This window comes from Dermacentor albipictus, chromosome 5, assembly GCF_038994185.2.
Source record: "Dermacentor albipictus isolate Rhodes 1998 colony chromosome 5, USDA_Dalb.pri_finalv2, whole genome shotgun sequence".
NCBI lineage: Eukaryota > Metazoa > Arthropoda > Arachnida > Ixodida > Ixodidae > Dermacentor > Dermacentor albipictus.
In genome coordinates this window covers 48,808,677-48,822,490 of record NC_091825.1, presented here as the reverse complement: position 1 = coordinate 48,822,490, position 13,814 = coordinate 48,808,677, and positions in this window count along the sequence as shown.

The window sequence follows — 13,814 nt, the reverse complement described above, 5'->3', positions numbered from 1 at the left end:
CTTAGCTGATTTTAATAACCACTTCCTAACGCTTTCAAGAAATGGCTGGTTTTAGTGTTGAGGGGGGGAGGACGCGCGTAGGAAATGGGAAAGGTGTAGCGGGTTTTCTTTTCTGTTAAAAGCCGGGTGTGTCTTGGGGGAGATTGGCCTTGTGCTCGCTGCTTTGTGGTTGTGGGTCCGGCACTGTTCTGGGGTGGTTGCTTGCTCACGCAGGAGACGGGGACCTGCTTGCAAAGCCAATTTCACCGGACTGGTCCAGGGAGAAAAGTCACAAGAGCGCCACGAGGACGGATGACCACTCCCCGGAATCTACCTGCTACGAACTAAGGGTTCATGACCTCTACGGGGAATTCTGTTACCGAAACGCCGATCCCTCGTACAGCGGCTGCTGGCCCCTTCACGTCGGGATCTTCCTCCCCCGCCGGAGATGCTGTTAGGTATGGCCGGACGCCACGGGCGATACGTCATCCCCCTACCTTCTATATGGCCGGACACCATGGGCGATACGTCATACCCCTACCTTCTACTTGGCCGGTCACCACGGGCGATACGTCATCCTCCTACCTTCTACTTGGCCGGACACCACGGACGATACGCCATCCCCCTACCTTCTACTAGGCCGGACACCACGGGCGATACGTCATCCCCCTACCTTCTACTTGGCCGGACCCCACGGGCGACAGGTCATTCACCCGACCTTCTCCCAGGATTCGTCGAAAAGAGGATTGACTTCTCCTTCCCGTGCTCGGTAATGCAGGAGGAGGGGCCCTCTCTCTGTGCCTGTCACGTGTCATCGACGGAAGCAAGATCCCGCCCACACTTGTAGAGAGCCTATTTAAGGGACTCCGATATGTACTTTTGAGATACGATATACTTCATACTTCGTGCTCTTCTTATTTTCTTGCAACTACCTTTGAATAAACCGTGCAAGTTTCGCACTAGCAAATCGTCTCGCCCTTGCTCAGTCGCCATGGTCTACCGGATGCCTGCAGCCCGCCGACAACACCACGCTACCCAATAAGTAATGTCGGTCGAGCTTCGATAGGCACGCGCCACTACTTCTCGGCAGCAGTACGGTACGCTACCCTGGAGTACGCAAGAAACTGGTTGCTAACGGTGGGATCGCCTCCAAACGCAACAAACTGGTTGCAAGCGGTGGGAACGCCTACAAACGCAATAGCGGATAGGTATAACACATATCTATCAGACACCACAGCGCTGCCTGATAATGCGAGTACATTGCGTGAAACCTTTCCGCGAATCTCGCTAACCACGCGCGTCAACTGACCTGTTTCTTCTTGCAAAATGTCACCAATGCCATCCTTGTTTAAAAAAAAAAGTCGAATAGAATTTGCGAAAATACCGCAAAGACATGTCACGATAAACGAAACTATTTCTTGCGTCTGAGTGGGGTTGGAATTTTTGTGTTAATCGTTTAGATGGGTGCGAGAGCCTATTTGTGCTTATCGATCTATTTATTGTGGAAAAGAGCGCGAACATGGACAGTCAGTGCTAGAAATAGACATGCAAATAAAGAAACAATTGTGTCTGTTTCTTGCTTTTAGTGTTCCTTGTTCACGCTGTTCTTCACAAAAGGCCGTGTACCCCGTCGACGGACAAAACCACAAAGGATGTTTCGTAGAAAGAAAATAATTTCAATGCCATAATCCACGATCGCACTGCTAGCGCCACGCCGTACAGTTGACGCAAACGTACGGAAGCGCTAACACAGCGGATCAATAGAAACAGACAGACATCGTCAAGGGAATGAAATGTTGTATTTTACAAAATCTCCGCAGATGCTTCACATTCGTACACATTATATGGAAGCTGCACTTGCATCATAAAAACAGGCACACAGCAACCTCCGCAATGAGAAGGCCGACGGGCATGTACCGGGTATTATACAATCGGGAGCTTCAATTATAATAACGAACTTGTAAACAGCTATTATACAGTAACGTGGCATGTCATCTCCGCAACTGAACAACGCCAACACTGGGATTCAGCTCATAAACACATGTATCGCAGTATCGTACAGGCGCACCGTTCAACACACATCGTATGGATCCGCGCAAAAAAAAAAAAAACAGAAAAAACGGCGCGTGCAGTTGGTTCGTGGTTCCTCGGATCGAGAACGAGAGGAGGACGGTAAACACAGCCAGCCACATGGGCGAGGTTCGCGAGAGGACATCTGTTCGGCAAAACAATATGTGCCGTGAAGATCTGGCTCGCTTATAAGAACTTAAAAGACAACAGTTCATGAACGCTTTTGTTTTTGCTAACACAAAGGGCGGCACAAACAAAAAAAGTTTCAATTAGCTTGTCTGCCCGTGGGCAGCCACACAGTCACGAGCGGAAATTCGGAGACCAATAGAGCGAATATATAAGGATATATATATATATATATATATATATATATATATATATATATATATATATATATATATATATATATATATATATATATATATATATATATATATATATATATATATATATATATGTATGTATATCGCAGGCTTGGCATGAGGGAACGCAGGCGCGTTGCGCCATTGTAATTTATTGGCATTGCAGTGTATTGCAATGTATTTATTCTACGTTGCCGGAGCTCTGCTATACAAAATCCTTTCTTTTTTCGTCTTGCGAGCCAATGGTCTCTAAACTATTACTCGTGACTGTCTGTGCAAAAGCAAACATAAACACCATTTCAAGGCAAAGATCTGCTTAAATTCAAATTATACGGAAGGTAATGAGCTTACTCAACTCGCATATTGAAGCCGTATACGATCTTCAATGCCATGCAGTTAATCCCGGCAATGTCACTGTTGGGCTGCTCCAATACGACGGGCCAAACATTTTGATGCATGCGTTGGAGACAGGAAAATTCAGATGCAGCATGATAATTAAAGGGAAGGGCTATACAGAGAGAAATGTTATTTTACAAAGACAGCTAAAGCCAAATAGCTGTAAATAACGAAGCAGAATTATCGTACACGCTATAGATATATATTCAGCGCATAGTAGCTGAATTTTAATTTGCAAAGAAACCTGCAGCGTGGACGCTAAGTGAGCTCGCACTTCATTAATTGCTTTGGAGAAATTTCTTCGCTCGTCATGAAGTCTCCTTGCTTAGTCCTCGTCTAATATAGTGGTGTTCTCTCAAATAGGAACGTTCACTAACTGGCCCAAGTATCCTCTCATTCTGTTTTAACTATATGATGAAAGCTACATAGAGTGCCGTCTAGCACAAAATAAGCGGAAGTGTGTCTTTACGTTACAATGAGCTTCGCAGAAATGGTGTAACATTTATTGTTTTTTGATTGAAGTCTGCGATTGACGGGAACAAATTATTCCCCAGTTTAACATGTCATTTTATATTTTAAGACGCTCTCAATTACACTAATTAAACGTAAGATTTCTAAATCTCCACTCTTCCTAAGACATCCGAGATGTCTGGTCTTACGAGCCTGGTTTGACAGCGTAAGATTGGTCAGTTGTCGTTGTTCTAACTTCTACATTAGTTTATCGTGCTTTCACTATCACATGCAGTCTGTCAAACGCACACAGCAAGAGCAGTGGTGAACTTTTACCGAGAAAACTTGGTACACGTTATGAGACCACAGCGGTATTGTCAAGATCCTGAAGCTATTAACTCACTGTACAAGGCTCATATGTCTAACCACCAAGCTATCGTTATCTTACTTTCTACGTCCGTGCTTTTGTTCAAAGTATGCTCCTTGATATTTACACCCTAGAGTACGTGACTGCCTCTGCTTTTTACGCACACTAATGTGCATGTTTTCCAAATTTGGCCCAGGAGGCGGAATCAAACCATGGAATAAATTAACTACCTGACTAATTAAAAAAGGTGTGCGTCATGCAAAACGATTATTGTGTAATGTTCTACAAATAAGTGCTACGTCGTTAAGATCATTTGCAAAATCACCGAAAACGATTTTAGATTCCAACACCGAATATTCTCTATTTGGTCTTTCAGGTAAATAATAAATAAATAGAAACACAGTCAGGAGGACCGGCTATCACATTCGTGCAATCGTAGCTCACTGAATGCAGCTGACTGTAGTCCCAGCTCTCTTAGTGGTAGCCGCTCAAGCACGCAAATCAGATCCTTCTGCTTAGTTATATAACCGAAAACGGAAAGAAGCAACGCGAAAGGAACTGCAGAGAAAATACACTAGCAGAGAAAGTTGGGATGAGCCCCCCCTTTTTTCCCCTCAAATGATCAGGAAGCGAGATCACTGTATCGTGCACACTGTCGCCATTTCGTCTTGATGAAGTGCATCAAGACGTTAGCGTCGCAGCTTACATGTAATAATGTTTAACGATGCTAGGAGCAACAAAAAAACGGCACTTGCATAAGATGTCCTCTAGTGATATGAAGGTAATATACTTGAATGCAGATAATATGGTGAAAGCGGATGGATGATGATACCTTAATGTTGGACGGCTGCTATTCGACGTAAGTGCTACACGTGAAAGCTCTTAGTTATTGGTGTTGTAGATGCTGGACCCAGCATTCATTGGCCGCAGGAGCAATCCGCCCGTTGGCCCACTCCCTCTTTCATTTCAGTTACGCCGAGCACCAGAGCAGGTCCTGAAAGAAATCTGGCGACTAACAAACTCGCAGCCGCGTTAGTTTCATATAAGGACCATGTATAGGTCTGCATCGATAACAGCATCATGCCCTCGGGAGTAGTACATACATGACAACCGCACTGATAACGCGTCACATTTCCGGTGAACTGTCGTCGCCGAGCGTGGTTCATTCGGTGACACCGTCACGTTGGTGACATTCAGAGGTTGCTGCATCTATTCGCGCTTCACATGAGTTAACCAACAAGCAGAGAACAGGACGCATAATAACGCACGCTGGCGTAGAAGCATCCGTTTGTGAATCCTTGAATCGTGGTCTGGAGAGGCAGCGTACGAACATTCAGGTTCTTGATGGTGGACTGCTTCAACAGTTGCCATAGTTGTGCATTTCTTTCCTGCTACCTGCCATGGAAGAGGTGATGTCACTGTATCTGAAGTTTAGACAGATAACAAGTCAGGGCAGAAAAAGTTATTCTTCCACCTCTACTCACATAGCCTATAAGTTATTCTTCTTCACCACCGCGCACAAAATATATGTGTCTAGAGAGAGAAAGATCGCTTTAGTGCAGGCTGTACAAGTGTTCCTTTCTCTGGTATTTACCAGCACAATTCAGACATCGTATCTACAAGAGCATGCTGACAATTATGTAGCGGCTAATTTATCGATAGGGCCGAAAACTAATTGATGAAGCAGGTCTCCCGTGCGGCGTCAAGCGCAAGTAAATTTTATTGCTTTACAGAAGTAAGCCTTTTATTAGCTGAAAACAAGCGCAGATGAGTGAAGATAGGACGGCGGGATACGATTTCTCCGTGTAGTCACATTTGAATTTTCTTTCCCTTAGCACATTGTTTAGTCACAACTAGGATGAAGCCAAGATAGGGCAGCGCACCTGAGTAGGTCGCTGGACGAGCTTTTCGCGATTCCACAGAAATATCGTGTCGTCGTTTTATTTCCTTGAGTAATACTAGTCCAAAAGATACATTTTTTTCGGTGTTCCTAAGTCGCACGTTGGAAAGATAACATAGTAGCGTTTCAGTGAATAATACAGAAATGTCTGCTAAAGGCCGCTTTTTCTTGCAGTTGGATCTTTTTGTTAAGAAGCAGCAGACCTCCCAGTGATCACAAATCAGTATATTTTCATTCTGCTGAACTACAGGTTGATGGACTGGGAAGGACATGTTGAGGAACGGTGCCTTAAAGAAAATACCGACAACGTGCTTGTATTTGAGTTTCGCATGGAGACGTGTAGATCAGGGGCAGGAGAATTGAAGGAAAACACGCACATTCGCGCTATATTAACGCGCATGTCTCTAGTCACTTATCTCAGTCTGCTATATCGTAGACTGTACGCTGCACAATAGTGCAATATGAACATACAATTAAGGAAGGGGCCAAGGTTACAAGCAAACGCTGCTGGCTGTACCTGGCAATGACCAAACCTAACTGACAAATCGCATCTGCTAGCGCGTCAACGTGTGGAAACAACAATTGTCACATGGCAATAGCGAAGGAGCAATCACTATTATATAATTAGTACGAACGTAATCAAAGGAATTTTCCTGCACGCTGCAGATCACTGCTTGAAGATACAGAAAAGCATGGAGAATTACGCAGCACACAACGGCGAGAAAACTCATCAATAACGAAACCAAATAATTAAACGACTTGATGAAATAATACATGTTGATTAAAAAGTATACTGAATTGTTTTCGGAAAAACAGCGCACAGCGTATTTTGTAGTAAGGTGAATATAAATAGAAGAAATAGAGATACATTCGCAAATACATATACAACTGCTATATCAGAAGCAGAACATTTGTAACGCATCGTAACGGATAGCATACTGAGTTCACTGCTTTCATAAATGAAATACTCCATCCATCGCAGTAGGTTCTATTGTTTGTGCGGTAACGTTGGTTGTTACAAATTTTTGCTGATAGTTTTTGTATATGAATCGCGTTTCATGTAGCTTAACAATCCCTTATTCGATCATTTCATGTCAGGCTTTTGCAAGCACGGAGAGGCCAAGTTCCCTCTTTTCACATTGCGGGCACATCATAGCCTAATGCTCTTGATTATGATGATGTAATAGGACTGCTGGTAAACAAAACAATTTATTTGATCATAAAGCAGCTATCTATTTTATGACAACTTTCTTTGGGATATAAACTATAAACGCCGAAAGCGTGCACTACAATATGAAACTAATACGCACTTACTATCAAGAATTCAAGCAAGTATATTTAATTTCAATAGAAACCAGCTCAACTGTTCCGAATTACAAAAGTGTAGATCTAGTGTTATAAATAATATTCGAAAGACACTTTATGCTAAACATATTAAAACGTTTGCCATACTACAGAGAACGCAGAAGAAAGATGTGGTGGCTGTGTAATTAAGGAATATAAGTATTTGTACGAAGATAAGGTAATAAGTGTTTTGCCGTAGTCGTGATTTACCGTGTATCTTGTCATAATAGCCTGTATACAATTGGTCCCGTCAGTGCTAATTTCTAATGCTCAAACTTGGTCAATGCAATCGCGATAAGAGTAGATTGCTTGCTCTTATTTAATGTTTCGTGCTGTCTGTATGTCCCTGTGCTCTTTGTTGCAGGTGGCGTAACATGACCTACGTTGTAACTGCGACGCGTTACGCTAGCTAGTTATCTGACATAGGGTAGAAATCGGGAAAGCAATAAAGAATGGCATGTTTTGAAAAAAAAATATGTAACTCATAAAATGAGAACCGCTTCAACATATGCAGAAGTACGCGCAGCTCTTACAGCGCTTTCACTGAAAACATTGTCACTAGTACAAAGGCAAATCAGGGTGCACCACTGCACTCATCTGTCTAGGAAATATTAGCTTCAATAGTTCTTATCCCATATTTAAGTGAAACCCATATGGTACCATTGGATATCATGTACAACAGAGTTACCGCCGTATAACACGAACATGTGATTGGCTTTTCGACTCGTGAAGTTTCATTAGCTGAGTGCACCATTACTCAGCGACGTGATGAGCACAACTTTTGTACCATTGTGCCGACACGAATATTTTTTTCAGATATCAACTTTTCTGCCCTTCACGAAGCAACGAGCTTAACACAGCCTCGGTGCTTTATTTTCCGTCTCTGATTGGGCAGACTGGGCGTTTTATTGCGAGAAACACATGAGAAAGGAGGGAAGGAAAGATTTTCCTTGTTCTTTTATTTTGGTAGAGTATGTACGCTGATTTGATAGCCCTGCTTCAAGACTAAGGCAACAAAAATTCAAAAAGTAGTGAATATTCGTTTGGTGTTATTGGAAAAAACTCCCAACTTCAGCGGGAATGATCGTCGATGACACGCTCTGCATTTCGAGCGACGACACACAAGCATCACTAATATTGCGTTACAAAAATATATTTCACCGTTAAAGTACATTGCCTACCCTATCTTTTTCTACGCTTGTGAAAGTCACAAATTGACGCAGTTGCAGCATATCAAGTCGCGTTTTTTTTTGTGCTAAAAAACTATATAATGCGTTTAGAGCAAAGCCTGCTAGAAGCATTCTTTTTGTCAGAGGCACGAATTACCTAGATGCCACAACTAAATCTTCCGAAGGCGAACTGTGGATGTTAAGTAATGTTGACCGCTGGCGAGACATCTAGGCCTTTCCCGTGAAGTACATTACGATATAAGCTACGGCGCCGTTAGTTCTTCAATACACTTCTGGAAAGAAGGTGAACGTGCAGTGAGAATTCATCCACTTATAAGAAGGATCTGCAGCACCGATAAAGATATGTGAAAGTATGCGCAGCGCAGTTGCTTCTTTTAAAGGGACAGCTGTCATAAACGAAACGAGTTTTTTCTAAGTTGATACATTATTGCTCTTGTTTGCTTTTATTGCTTCTGCTGTTATGAGGGCGTAGGTGGAGATAATCTACGTTAAAAGGGCACATTTCTTTCAATTAAGCTTTTTTTCGGATCTGTTTAAACCGCCAGTGTTTGATTTATTGGTGATTTTGCTTTTCATATACGAACAGTTAGTATGGTATTTTCTTCATGAAGCGCAATCTTAAATCGGTATTTTCGCTTATGTATGCCTTTCCCCTTACAGAAAGCAGAGAGAGTGTTCACAGCAGTATTTTCGTAAGCAGGCATATACCATAAAATTAATATCATTATGCAAGTCAGAATGCAAAAGGCAAGAAAAGGATGCAGTCAGTAATTAAAGAAACAGTTCGTCGTAATATTATAGAACTCAATATATTTGAATTTTGTTCGTGAATATCAATAAAGTGCCTACACCCCTCTCTAAAATTGTGTATGTGGTTAGAAAATAAATTTAAGCACCGGTATTGAAAAGTAACACAAATATACAAGATATATTGCGTGATTGAAATGACTACTTTCGAGCTAGGGAACTCTACTCTTTACAGTGATTGCGTTGTTATAACACAATATACTGTATAAAAAAGGTGCTCCACATACTTGAGAATAGCATAATGCGCTCTCTTTGGAATGAAGAAGCGTTAGAACTTTTTTCATCTATGTGTTTAGCTGAAAGATTTTTTACAAAAGTTATCTAAAAAAAAGTCAGAAAGTACAGAAGCAAACAGTGTACAAGTGCCTAACGGCGAGATGAAGCTCATGCTCATAACGGTCGTGTGTCTCAACCTAATTCGACACCCGTGTATGGTTTTGATGAGTGACATTATACGTCGACGTTCATCGAACCATAGCAATGAATCTAGTTATTCACAAGGAATAGAAACGACACGTTAAAGCATTAACGTGTGACAGTGGCATGTCTCGTGGTATTCGTTCCCTTAGCAGCAGATGTTTCCAAGAGCTGGCGTGCTGCATGTCTTCCAACGATTCCGAAGTATGCTAGTTGTCAGCGAAATACCGTTTTTGCCATTCATGTTGCTTACACTGATGCCATCAGCTCAATAAATAATTTAATAAATACGGAAACTGCTGCTGACGTTCATCTGGCTATTCCTCAGGTTCTTGTAGATAACACAGATGTTTGTGCACATCAGTTTTCCATAACGGGCTTTTCACAAAGGTAAGCCCCTCCTTCAGCACAATGGCGCCACGAGGATTTTTAGCTAGTTTGGTGTAGTAGGCACGTACCATATCTTTTTTTAAATACTGAACTGCCCTAATTAGTAAGCCATCCTAAAGATGTTCTGAGTTACACCTGCCCCGGTTCCATAACGCTTTGCTTCGACTAGTTTTTTGCACACAGTCATTCACTAAGCTTTTACTAAGAATCTAAGAATGGTCTGCTGATGACCAATAGATAGCTGTTTAACCTTAGCATGTAAATAGCGATCATCTCTTGAAACTGACGAGATAGATTCTAACTGTTGCGATTTAAATAACGTGCACGTGCAAAACATCATCTCTAATAGACGCTGCAGGCATACAAAAAGACACAATACCATACAACCGACTGCAATAGGAACTGAGCAGTGGCTAGTCTACGACAAGACCCGCGAGATGAACCGGCTGGTCCCTTCTATATAAGCTCATGTGAAAATAAATGCAGCGATACTGGGCCTCTTGAAAGTGTCCTGTAGTTGCATAAGTTATGAACAAAAAATCTTTTGGTTCAAAGGTTTCAGCCAAGTGAATCAGCTCATCGATTAGTTCGATTAGTTCTTCGAAGTATTTAGAAGCAATAAAGCTTTACCGGCGAAAACTTCTGGCTGAAGAGTTCTAGACCCATATTCCTAAAAAGATGCTACGGTTAACTGGTGTCCTCATTTCGATCGCAACCAAATCGCAACCAATACTGATGCTTTTTTTTCAATCGCAAAGAAATCTACGAACGAAAAGCATTGGGAATCAGTCCATTGAGCCTTATCTGCCACCCTTATAACTTTCTGGATGCCAGACGGTGCACAGCTTATCCAGTCGTAAGCGCTGCTTCGTCCAGGGATCAGTTATCTCATCCTTTGCCGTTTGTTGACTCGATGTTCCACTCTCATAGTTATTAAAATCATGTCAACGTGTTTACCACTTTCCAAAAGTGTTTCAGGAAATCTTGTAGAAGGGTCGTAAACTATTCAGACCATACTGATAATCTAATAAGAAACAAGATAACTGGATAAGGCCACCAGGACGGGAGAAAGAATGGAAGCCTATGGGTACAGGGTTACCATAATGCCCAAAAACTTTACGACGATTTGTGGGTCATATTCCCACAAAATTGGAGGATTTTTCTGCACGTCCATTTAAAATATTCGCTCGTCATATGAAAGCGACATTTGCCACGTACGCAGCATTTGCAATCCAGTGTTCGCATTTTCAGGATGTTCAGAAATCAAAACTATTTTCGATATCTAAATTGCTTTAACCCGACAAGCACAATACGACAGATGGCTTACGTTAACAGAAAAGTCATAATCAAATGTAAGAATGAAACCATACAGTGAAGCACAGCGCAGAAATTAGTGCACACCGTCTGATTATTGGTCTGGAAAACGGATGCCGTTGTAAATATTACAGAAGCCCTGGCATTCGGAAGGGTGTCAGAGCAGTATTTGCCGTATTTTGCTTGCGGTGCCAGGATGCTTTTAAAGTTCGAATCTTGGTCAATTCTTAGTCTTCAATGCCCGAAAGCACTGTTAACGTTACATGTGTCTGACTACATTACTCAAATTAAGCTAACGCTGCAAGTTTGGTTGCACTTTTTCGACAGAGTTTTCACGACCAGAGGATGGCCTGCAATTATTTTTTTTGTTTGCCATTATTTCTCTCGAGTAGTAACAAATATAGTTAGAGAAGCAACCGCAGCCTATCTGCTTTTGCCCGAAAGCGTTATCATCCTATTGTATTAAAAGGCACGATTAGCGGTAATTGACGAGTTGAAATGGTCTTTTCACGTATCAATGTCGCCACGCTCGCCACGTACGGTGAATGAAAAATCTTACTTTCCTACCAATGCTAACTCATATGATTCAGTGGCGCTCAGTGGTATAGTTAATAAACATTGCACTAGGAAAATGCAATGTGTGCGAACATTTCTTTCTCATAAAGTATTATATACGGGCGTGTGGAACATGAAGCTGTCCTGTGCATAAATTATGTTATAGACTGCTTTCAACTTATCTTGCACTGCCTATTTCTTTGGCTAGCTGGGATGCTAACAACATCGTTGAGCCCTCCATGCTTGAACGTCTAACATTCCTAATGACTGTGAGCTTTCAAAAACCCCCGATCCTAAGCAAGGAAGGAAAATTTGACCGTGCTCATTTATGGAAATTTTCTTACTCAAACGTAATTGAAAAAGGGGAGAGAGTCTCAATATCTCATTATAAGATGGCTATTCAAGCAGAAACCGGAGTCAGTAAGGCCTTGGTTGCTGCTGTTATTCTGTTGCGTGCGTGAGTAGGGTATTTTTTTCGCTCGTGCAAGTCATTATCATGTCCAGTGTCTGGTAAGCTCAGTTGTCAGCCTAAGTGCCCAAAGAAAGTGAATGTTGTGTTGCCTAGCCTTTCGTCGTCTGAAGGTGTAACAGCGGCTGTAGGGCGATAGATAATATGAATCTAGGTGTTTTAAAGACACAGTACTGACAAGCACTTGAATGTATGACGTCGTACGTCATGGATCGGGACTGACTAACAGCGGTTTCTCTCACCATCCAGTGATGCGATGTCCTAGGATATCTGCGCAGTTCGGCGGGACCAATGTGCGGCTCTTAGGGTAAACGTAGCAAATTCGCCTCTGTGTGTAATAAGCCTCTTCTTTGTGTTGTGCAGTCTATTGCGCTGCCCGCCAGAAAGTATACACTGAGAAAGTACATCTTGCGGAGTCGTAAATATTAGCGAATTTCGCCTAGAGGTTCAAATACAACTTCGAAGGCAGCAGACACCTTTTCAACAGTCTGAGGTGGGCCGTGCTCTGGTGCGAACACAGAACACCTGCACGACCACAGAACCATAATTTCCTGGAGCAGTCACTGCGGTGCAGCTGGCCAGCACAGTTAGCACAAAAATATCCTTTGACACCTTTACAGTACATGACTGAAGCTGAATTTGCCTGCATTGCGTGCAGTCTGAAAGCGCTGGTGCGCAGCGAAAACACTATAAAATGTATACTGGTTTCATTTGAGACCGACAAATATTTAACATTTCATAACCTGCAGCACCTTAAGTTGCAGTCAGCCTTTTACGATATATTTTGATTGCGCCTAAGTAATCGATCCAGTAGATTCAATGTTTTCTGGAATAACGAGGAATGAAAATCATCAGCAATGAAGCTTCAATTGTAAAAAAAAAATAAGACATGGTTGAACGCAACAGCGAGCTGCCTTCGAGCCGCCTATGCATTCCTTATTTATTCATCTATTTGACGCTGGAGCAAACCTCACTAAACTGTCAAAGTTGCTGCGTATTTCAGTGATAAGAGATACTCGTTTGTTGAAAAGAAACCACTCGGAAAAGACAGCACACTTTAAAGAAAAGTGATGTCAGCGAAACGAACAGAGACCAGAAATCACCTAAACTCTTGTGCTTTACAGCCGCTGAGCTATTTCTATAGCTTCGTTAATTTGGGACTTGCGTAAGAACACTGCTTACGAGGAACCACGTTCTCCCTTAGTATTTGGTCATTCAATTTTGTACTCCATTCTCTCTTCCTAATACAACAACTTAGGTAGCACGTATTCATGCACGTCTACAGCTCATATTTCTTTAGTAAGCTTCTGTGAACTTGAGCCCTAAAAGTTGCGTCTCCTTTCAAGGCCCGCGCATTCAGGAAAAAAAAAAGATCTTGGTGATTCTCCTTTAAGTTCTGATGGTTTTACGAGCTCATTGTTTTCGGCTACCTGTCGCTGCACCAACGCGTGGTACTTGAGGAGCGCTAATTATGTAGCAACTATTCCGCAGGGGCTACACTCGCTTCAGTTTTCATTTGGGAAAGTTACGTCACTGTACATTAACGAAGACATCTCAAGAATTAATGGGAGACACGACAAAGGGGGTTTGACAAGCGCACTTTCCTAGAAATGTTAAAGGCGAAAAGCATCTCCATAGTTTTTTATTAGCAGGAAGAGTTCAGCATGGTCGCATTTCGTAGAAAAGCGTGCTCTGTGGGGAGGTTACCTGAGTGATCTAAGACGGAATCGCACAAATTTCAAACGTTCAAAAAACGAAGAGAAACCAAGATGCACGGCCTCCATTACATAGGCAATGATGATAG